Source organism: Pinus tabuliformis, chromosome 2_1 (genome assembly GCF_031772625.1).
Source record: "Pinus tabuliformis cultivar Carrire ecotype Pingquan chromosome 2_1, CPIR1, whole genome shotgun sequence".
Classification (NCBI taxonomy): Eukaryota; Viridiplantae; Streptophyta; class Pinopsida; order Pinales; family Pinaceae; genus Pinus; species Pinus tabuliformis.
Window position 1 is genome coordinate 236,986,840 of NC_142299.1, and position 8,761 is coordinate 236,995,600.

Genomic DNA, 8,761 nt, shown 5'->3' on the forward strand with positions numbered 1-8,761 from the left:
GGAAACTAGGGCATCTGATGATGGTTATTACACAATTTTTACTAGCAGGGTGACTGACTGACTAACTATGAGAATTTCGCACTATGCAGTCCCAGTAGTTAGTGAGGAAGCTTGATGGTTGGAACTATGCAATGCATAATTCAGTCAGGGTCAGGGCCTAGGAGAGACTTCGCATTATACAGTCTCCATGACCAAGCTGGGAGACTAGGTCCTCAAACTATGTAGTATACAGTTGGAGCTAGCCCATGATAGGCTCTATGTAATTCTAGAGGCCAAGGTGGATGCCTTGACCTCCCAGATTATGCAATGCAAGCAGTGAGATGTGAGATCCAGGAAACAGGAGCCTAAATATACCCATGAGGAGTGTGAAAAGAACTAGTTCTAAACAATAATGTGAGTATCAGTACATGTGTGACTAAGTGTATATGTATGCATGTGAAATAAGTGCAACAATCAATTAAACTGAAGGGACATGGAGCATGTGAAGGGATTCACAGTAATGATGACTGTTGGTGAAAAATTTGGAAAAATCATTCAAAACTCGAGAAAGGAAATCTATAACTTGAAACAACACTTATACAAGATAAAACAAGTCAAAATGCCAGCAGGTTTTCAACAAAACAAGTGAAACAACACTGTCACAAGCTAAACAAACAAAAGCAACAAAAAAATAGCAAAAGGAAATAAAAGTAAAACTCATCCTGAAAAGCGATGACAATGATCTGAATGCTCCTTTATCTCCTAAGAAATCTATAGCTTGATGATCGAATTTATAAGTGAGCTCTAGAGGCATCCATTACATATATTTGGGTAAAATTGTGTTCATGACGTGTATGCTTGAGATCAAGGACAACAATGAAACCTGGAAAAAACTTATAAATATGGCAATGTGTCACCTTTGGGAAATTAATAATAGGTCCTTGCTTCCTAGGGATGATTTTCTTCTTAGATTATTTCTTTTTGGGAAAACTACCATGCACTTTATGGAAATATTGTGCAATTCTGGGAAGGAACGGGAAACTCTCTCGTTCATGCATTGAGCAGCGTCTGAGTAGAGTAGGTTCTGTGCAATTTCTGGGTTGAGTAGCTCTAGGCTACCTCTTGGGCTTTGCATAATTTCCAAGTTGGAGTTAGGTTGTGAGTTAGCTCCACACAATTCTGGAGATGATGGCTCACTTGCTGGCTTGGACTGCTCTATGCAGTTTCCCAGCTGAAGACAAGTTACCAACTGGGTCTGCATAATTTTGGAGCCGAAGCTCACTATTAGGTTGCACTGCACATTTCCTGAGAGAAATATTGGTTGCCCTTAAGGATTTTGTAGATCATTAAGGTAGTGCTAGAACTGGTATGCAACAAAATCACGGGGTTAACTTGTGGTTAGATGGAAAAGAAGGTAAGCAAACACAATTTGTAAAGTGAAAGATAAAACTCAATGAAATCACAAGTACCTGGGCAGTGTAAGACAAGCTATTGAGATTTTAGCAAGGAGGCTCCAAAACAAAGTGTTGGCTTGAGGGGGCCTGACCCAGGTTCAACGTTAATTATCCAAACAAATCCCTACACTACTAGCCCTTTCAACATCAGCCAGAAGAGTGCGGACTGAAGTCTCACCTGAAGCAGTATGAGGTGATGCTAGAACCATGTTTTCGCACCCTGAGATAGTCGAGATGTCGGTTAATTCTCTCTATCCTTGTCTTCGCGTATGGTTCTTCGCTCTAGGGCTTGTAAGACCAACCCTGCGTTCCATTCTTCAATAAGTCTACGAAAGGATACGATCTTCCTTTGCGTAGCTCGAGCCCACTGCTCAACTACTTTTGTGCTGCTATGGCAGCGTGTCGTACAAATTCCTGAATTAATCTAACTGCCTTGCTTATCTTATCAAAAAATTATAGCTATCCCTACATAAACAGATATTTGTATATGCGTTCAGTTATTCAATGTTATTTCATTCATTCACACACCATATAAGAATAATAAATAAAATTCATACATAACATATCAAGATGCATCAACAGAACAAAGACACAGAAATTGCAGAATGTCTCTCTCTATTAATATCTTCCAAGTGGTTACAACCTCTGTTTGCCCTATGCACACAGCTGTAGGGGTCCGTACACTGAGTTGCGAACTTCTACCTTAGGCCTCTACACACTTAGTTGCACAACCTTTACCTACGCTACAACCCAAGACTTAGACTTCTTGCTCTAAAGTTATGACTCTCTTACATGTTGTGTCTCAAACTACTTAGAGCTTATCTCTTTTTATACAATCCCATGGTCCACAGACCATGGGTAGATCTCTTATAGCCAATTTTACTTTACAAAACTAAGGGCGGACTACCCTTTATGACACATAACATCTTATTGCTCTGTGACCACAAAATAAGGAGTCTTTACAATAATATTACAAAAATTGATTTAAACATGGGCTTTTAGCCCCAAAATTGCCCTTGGGGGATCCCGCTCCCAACATTCCCCCAACAAAAACATCATGAATCACCCTCGATTCACTCAGTAGGCATAGAAATCTTTGCACGAAGCCCGTCCAGCTTGACCCTAATGATCACAACTTCTATTTTGCACTGAGTTGCTACTTGCTTCAAATATTTCACTGTTTTCTCTCTTTTACTGCCACTACGCGATCACCCTGAAGTTGTTATTGTGTCACTTGCATAGTCATAGGCTTACTTTCAATGTTTCTTGTGACTACATAAGCTTCCTCCAGCCAGGGCTTTAGTCGTGCCTTCAACATTGCTTCCTTGTGCAACACTACATCGACCTGTTCCTTCAGCTACTTGGCTTCCTGCAGCTTGGCTAACCTCTGTGTCAGTGCGACAGTTCACACTATTCCCTTAACTTCATCATAGTGTTGTTGGAGTTCTTACTCTTCTGTTTGTAGCCTTTAGATGTTTGGGTCCTCCCGCAAGTTGGTCAGGACCTCAAACGATTGTTTGAACAACTGCGTGCAATCCGCTACTGCACTTTCCACATATGCAACTACTTCAGTGATAGTGGATGCTCATTGTTCCTTTACCTCTGGTGGTGTTGAAGGCTGGGCCCTCAACTAGAGCTTTGTAATCTGCAGGTTCAGCACCAACTGAACTCGCACCATCTCTGTCCGAGTGTCGCGCAACCTTGTGGCCAATTTGTGGATGCGGACCTCAACTGGCTCCTCCTTCAGGATGGCCAACTTTGGGACCATTCTACATGCCTCCTCCATGACCTGTATGATCCTCTTTCTCAGGCTAGTCACCTCAGCCTTAGTGGTGATAGAAGCATTCCTCTGCAATGCCATCTACTCATTATTTACCTTATTTTCACTTATCACCTAGAGGGCACAATGCTCATAATCCCTCAACTCTAAAATGACTCCATCCTGCAAGAGGTGGAGTCCTTCACGCGGAAGCACAGCCAGGTTCAGTCCCACTCCCTTCAAAGTGCTGATAGTGGGCCTGTCAGCCTCATTTTTCATGGTCAGTGCTCCATTTGGCAGCAAAATTGCATTGGAAGCCTTCATGCGCATCATATCGGCAGCCTCTAAGATGCTGATAGCCAAGCTGGTGGTCAACGGACTAGCCTGCATCATGCAGGTCTACAACTCCTGCAGCCCGATCTGGATGGCCCCTAGGATGATCTGATGTTGCTTCTTGAATTTCTGCAAGGCCTCCATGGTGACATCTCCGACTGTGTCACCAATGTCATAGAAGTCACCTTCTGTTAGTGTGATAGGGTCCAGTGAGGTCTCAGTCACCTTGGATTTCCTTTTGTACCCTCGCTTTTCCATATCTCTCAGGCATTTAATGCCAGTGGACGTCTCTTGAGGTTCTGCACCGTTCTGCTCTGTGTCCTCTTCTTCGGTCTCAGGTGGAGATGATCGTGTGCCTTTGTCAGAGTCTTGCTCTATGCAACCTAACTGTTTTCCTGCCTCCTTTCTTGCCTATTTCGTTTGGGTCTTCTCAATGGCCTCCTTTTTCCTCTATTCAACTAGTTGCGCCATCTTCAACTTGCCATCTTCCTTCTTCTTCTATGCGATGGACTTGCTTCCACCCACTGCCAAGTCTGTTGTGGTGCATCACTCTACCGACCATTTATCCAATGCTGCATCGATGGCATCATCTGTAGCTAGGTATGACAAATCGTACCACTTCTGCAGAGGGTCCTTCTGTGCCCTGATTGATATCCTATGTAAACCAGCTTTAAATTCAGCATAGCTCTGCAGGTTAACATATACCATGGGCGACAATTGTGGCTTGTGATTCATGGTGTTATCACTCAAAAAAAAAAAATTCCAAATTATTCACAGCAGTTTGATTGTAAAGCTTTGTTTGAAGATTCTTATGTGTTACGAAACTGTTTAGGAGTTTTCGTAGCGCATAAACTCTGTTTAGGTGTTTACGTAGCGCAAAATCCATATTTTGCACTGGCTACGCTACGAAATTGGGGATTTGTTTTCTCCTCCTAGGGGAATTTCTTCTTCCTGGCTATATGTATAGTGGTTTAGGGACAGTAATCAAAGAAAACTCCAGGGAAGAGATATCTAGGGAGGCTCTCAGTATTGATAATGGGGAACAACTTTCTTATGGTTCAGAAATCTGGAAAGCATTACCACTTCTGCAAGAAGTTTACGGGGATAGCATGTGCAAGGTCTTACATTTCGGTCTTGACACGTGTTCTGTAACCTTCAAATTGTTAAAGGAAGATGACACTAAAGCTTGGGGTATTCAGCCATTTGATATAACATCCACACTAGATAATTCCTGCAAGAATTTGATTCGAAAGGGTACGGGTTGCCGACATCAAATTTCCTTTACCTTACAAAGCACAGTCATTCCCAATTGTGCTTGTTTCGGATGCCCCGGACTATTTTTCCATGAAATAATTGAATAAGACACTGCCAGAGCTTGCTAGAGTCTTAGTTGATGCACTTGTTCTGTTTGTTGGCACTCCAGGTCATTATACTTCAAAATCAGCAAAAGCTATTCAACTGAGCAAAGCTGGAAGGCTTGCGAATTTTACGGACTCAATCATGGTGGCAAAGATACTTTGAGTCATTGGGACTACAAGAAAATGAGAGCATGACCAGAAAATTTGAGTTGCTTCAGATGAAAAATTCCTATAAACCTGTTTGCCAGATATTTCATCTGACACCGGATCTTTCGATTTAAGAACCATAACTTGCATGGTTTCCAAGTTGAGGGCATTTCACTACTGCATGGGAATTATATAAAGCACAGGAAGATGTTGTAGCTGCTTGTAAATAATTTGACATATAAGTTACCCTATTCCATGGCCGTGGAAGAAGTATTGGGCGTGGTGGTGGACCTACATATCTTGCCATTCAATCTCAACCGCTTGGTTCTGTCATGGGAACTCTTCGATCGACAGATTCAAGGCTTTCACTATCACAAAATTGTCTAAATTTATAGCATCTGAATTTTAACTATTGTCAACGAATTTTTGTTGCTGAACTAGAATATCTCACAGGCCTTATTATTTGAATTCTAGAGTAGGCAATATCAGGGAGCGCATTTTTCATCTTTACACAAGGAATATTGCAATCACTGGCAGCATTTGAAATTACAAATTTGACTTCACTTAGTTTTAAAAAGAGCAATGCAATAACTACAACAGGCTTGTGTGCCTCAGGATACAGATAACAAAAATCCGTTCTCAAAAGGTGCATGCTTCGATTTTATCAGTAAAGGTAAATGTGAAAGAGGTGCGGAGTGCAAGTTTCGCCATAGTTCAGATGATGGTGGGAGTAGTGATTTGCTTCCACCCGGCATATGCTTTGATTTTGTCAAGAAGGGTAGATGTGATAAAGGTGATGACTGCAGATTTAGCCATGATCCTGATGCTGGAAAGAAAAGGAGAAATACAGTGTCTAATACACATCAGCCCTGCTGGTTTTGCTTGTCAAGCCCTAATCTAGATACTCATCTTGTAGTGAGTGTAGGGGACAATTTCTACTGCGCACTAGCCAAGGGTCCATTAGTTGAGGAACATGTGTTGATAGTTTCCATTGAACATTTACCTTCTACTCTTTCCCTGCCTTCAGATGCAGATAGTGAATTACAGAGGCTTACGCATACTCTTAAAAGATATTTCAGGAAGCATGGAAATGCAATGATTGTATTTGAAAGGTACTTGAATCTAAGGACTGCTAATCATGCTCATTTACAGGTTGTTCCCATACCCTTGTCCAAAGCATCAACTGTGCGAAGTGAATTTTTAAAGGCAGGGAAGAAGTTAGGATTTGAGTTTGATGTGATTAGACCTGGAGAGAATGATATTGATGTCAGAATGTCATTGAAGAAAGTATTACATGGAGGAATGGGCTATTTCTTTGTGGAGCTCCCAGAGGGAACTATATTAGCACATTCCCTTGCACCTGAAGAGAAGATGCCTATACAATTTGGACGTGAGGTACTAGCTAGCCTATTAGGAAAAACAGGCCAAAGTGATTGGAGAGACTGTAAATACAGTAAAGAAGATGAAACATCAATGGCGGAAGACTTAAATCAGAAGCATTGAACATTGGATGGTGCAATTGTATAAAGAACTCAGATATCAAACCTCTGCCTGAGCTTACAAACATGAAGAGAGGGCTCGTGATTATAATGCAAATTAAATGACAGCAGTTGAAATTCTGGATGATGATATATACCATGGAGCAGAGAACATTTTCAACCTTTTTACGGTGAGGAAAAATAGCGATTCTACAAACTGATGAAGAGAGAGGAAAATTGGAAGTGATAGGTGAATATCACTTAGGAGATTTTGTTATATATTTTTAGGCATGGATCTCTTGTTATATGACTACTAGATTCAGAATCTAGCCAGATTCCTACAACTATATTTGGAACAGTCGGTGGTGTTATTGGTGCCATTACATCTCTTCCTCAGTTGTAATATCTACTTCTTGAAAAGTTGTAAGCAAATCTTGTCAACAATGCAATGAGGAATTCCATAGGGGGGTCAAAAATATAAAGAGGCTCAAGACAGTAAAATTTGGCAAGTAAGCTATGTTTTTGAAATTGCACAGCAGTTTCGTAGCACGCTACGAAACTGTTGTAGCTGCATAATCAAACTCAGTCGACCAATTTTGAGTAATCAAGGGGAAATTTTTGAAAAAGGAATATCTTCAAAGGATCATTTAAATGGTGTCAACATTCAACAAGGGCAAAACAGGTGGGGGAAACATATATTTGAACCTAATTCTAAACTTTTGTTATAAAGTGATCACATTCACTACAGTTCATGACATGTCAAACAGCTTGGAGGAGATTTTGTCTTCACACATGGGAAAAGTTGATAGCACATGAGGAACGTGGCACTCTAATATATTGTTGGGTAATCAAAGAAGATCAACATGGTTAATTAATTTCAAATATCCTCGAGGAAACAAAAAGCAGGAAAACAGGGGCAGCTTCCTACTTTTCAGAAGCAGTGAAGAGATAAGACAGTAAGGGCCAGCAAAGATCTTTAAATATCCATCAAGGCTAAAGCTGAAGGAAACCACTTGTCAGAGAATGAATCTTGATTGTAATAAATGCTATGTTCAGCATGATGTAGAATTAGAATCCTAATTGTTTTAGGTTTCTATAGTTGTCGATTAGTAGTAAGTTGCTTTTAATAGTTAGTTTAATATGTCAATAGGTGTCAGTATAAAGAGAATTCGAGTTCCCCTCATGCTTGAGGAGAAATATCAGTTAGGTAGAAGAGCTCTATATATAGGAGAAAGATGCAAGGTAATAGGGTGGGGAAATTTATGAAAAAAAGCTATGATATTTGGCTTATGTAAAGACTCTGTTTTTTTGGTAATACAGTACTGGCTTATGCTTCTCAAGAATCATAGAGAGTTCAATGTGTGAGTTTCTTTTGTTTTCTTTTCATGTTATCTATAGTGTTATGAGTATTTGATTACTTAGAAATCGCTTACAGTGTTCTAATTTCCTTCATATACTCATAAACTGCCTTCTATGTGTTTGGTGTACTCTACATATGTTGAAATCTGAATGCCTTGACTTTTATGCAAAGCCAACCCTACTGTTAATACTGAATCATATATGACTCCATAAGCCCAATGGATACTTGTTAGTTGTGTTTCCACCATTTTCATTTTTATTTGTTTCACAAGAGTTAGTCATCTTGATCATAATCAAAAACCTTTAATCCTTTGAGAGAGCCCTCTCAGGCTAAGGAGGCTAAGCCTTAGCTAAAATATTGGTTTGAAACAGTTACTTGAAGTCTTCCTGGTCTGCAACCTTCCAGGGCTTGATTTTGAGATAACAGATGGCCATCATCATATTCATTTCCATCAAGATCCAGAAGATCTTGATATCCCAAACGCGATCCGTGTCCTCGGTCACCCACAATGAAGTGTACTTCGCTGCTTCAAGAAGGTCTGGCGCGACCGAGGGGAATTGGCTCTCTTCTGGTAACTCCCATGCTACGAGCATGATTGATAGCCAAAGCCATGAGTAGTGGAAGGTCTTGCTCTACTCTTGTGCTTTTCAGCAGTTCACCAAGAACTCTCTGTGAAGGTGGTTTGAGCAGTTAAAATGGACTCCTTCTGCACATTGTTGTGTGAGTGCGACAATAGGCGCCGACACCTCATATGTTCATCACCTTCCCTAGAAGTATCTGCGTTGACACCTGAACAGCGGAGTCACAGATTCTGGAGATAGCATACCCGCGAGGTGTTATCAGGAAAACTAGTGTCCATTTAGAGCTGCTAGTCCCACTAAGATGGGTAGCTA

At 40.8% G+C, this 8,761-nt stretch overlaps 2 pseudogenes; both read left to right on the forward strand.

The window, feature by feature from the left end:
• The first annotated feature begins 4,030 nt into the window (after positions 1-4,030).
• LOC149199593 (putative pectin methylesterase CGR3 pseudogene) lies at positions 4,031-5,164 on the forward strand (annotated as a pseudogene).
• A 121-nt stretch (positions 5,165-5,285) lies between these two features.
• LOC149199594 (zinc finger CCCH domain-containing protein 59 pseudogene) lies at positions 5,286-6,533 on the forward strand (annotated as a pseudogene).
• Positions 6,534-8,761: the final 2,228 nt, after the last annotated feature.